This window comes from Pteropus medius, unplaced genomic scaffold (genome assembly GCF_902729225.1).
Source record: "Pteropus medius unplaced genomic scaffold, Ma_sr-lr_union100, whole genome shotgun sequence".
NCBI classification, from domain to species: Eukaryota; Metazoa; Chordata; class Mammalia; order Chiroptera; family Pteropodidae; genus Pteropus; species Pteropus medius.
The window spans coordinates 10,432,661-10,433,675 of record NW_024344253.1 but is presented as its reverse complement, the minus strand read 5'-3'; the positions used below and the strand labels follow the sequence as shown (position 1 = coordinate 10,433,675).

Here is a 1,015-nt window from a genome sequence, read left to right as displayed (position 1 = left end):
CAGCCTCTAGAAACAGGTAGAATATGTGCTCCTGTGGCACAGGTCTCTGTTCTACTTTCTAAGAAGCTTCTTTTGAAGTTAAGGGGAAGTAAACTTTGGCTTACTTTTAAGAATACATTTCTAATAAGTATAGCTGAGAAAGAGTGACCATTTTGTTAAACCGTAAGCTTCACGTTCATAAGCAGCCTTTTTTCTGACAGAGGTACTAGTGAGAGGATCGCTATCCTGGGTGGGTGTTGGTTGAGATGAAGTCTAGTGTTGCTTTCCTGGCTAGAAGCTACAATTATCAAGCTGGATACTTGTTCATTACTCTCAGTATCTCCATGAGATGTGTATTGTTTTTATTCCTTTTCTCAGTCTTCCTAGAGACTATTAAAAATTGCCAGTGCTGACTATATTTCAAGTCATCATGGCAGGGTACGAGGAAAAGTTTTCAATTAGCAATAATCGTACTGTGAATACATTTCATTAGCTATGATACTGCCACTGTGCAAAGCTAGTGTATTAGTTTTTATCCATGGAGAAACTGAAGCTCAGACAGGTTAACTAATTTTCTAAATAACTTAGGTCTTGTAAATTTCTAATCTGGGACTTGAGATTATATCTATTTGGCTCCAAAGCCCTATACTTTCTATTATGTCATGCTACTTTCCAATACTGTGATTCTGTACTCATAACCTTGCTTTCTCTTCTTTTCCTTCTGCACATTTCCTCACATCTTTCCTTTAATTTCAATGACTTAGGCAACAATAGCATTTGGTAATATTTTTGGCTTTAATTTAGTATTGACATTGAAGGGCAAGGAAAGCAAAGAAATAGATGGCTAACTCCTGGAGAGTAGTATCATTACTTATTTTTAACATAGTATCATTAATTATCTTTAACATAATTAAAGAGATTATAATTAAAAAAAAAAAAACTTCCAGTGATAAGTGTTTAGAAAAATCTTAAGATTAACTGTTTAAAGATCACTCTTTTTACTATTAAAACATATAGTATGAGGCTTTCAGTAAGA

The 1,015-nt window shown here is 34.0% G+C and overlaps 1 non-coding gene across 1 annotated transcript; it reads right to left on the bottom strand.

Moving 5' to 3' along the window:
* Positions 1 to 357: 357 nt before the first annotated feature.
* LOC120607988 (U4 spliceosomal RNA) lies at positions 358 to 498 on the bottom strand. The gene has a single exon (XR_005654279.1). It is a non-coding gene; the product is annotated as a U4 spliceosomal RNA (small nuclear RNA).
* Between the last annotated feature and the right edge of the window lie 517 nt (positions 499 to 1,015).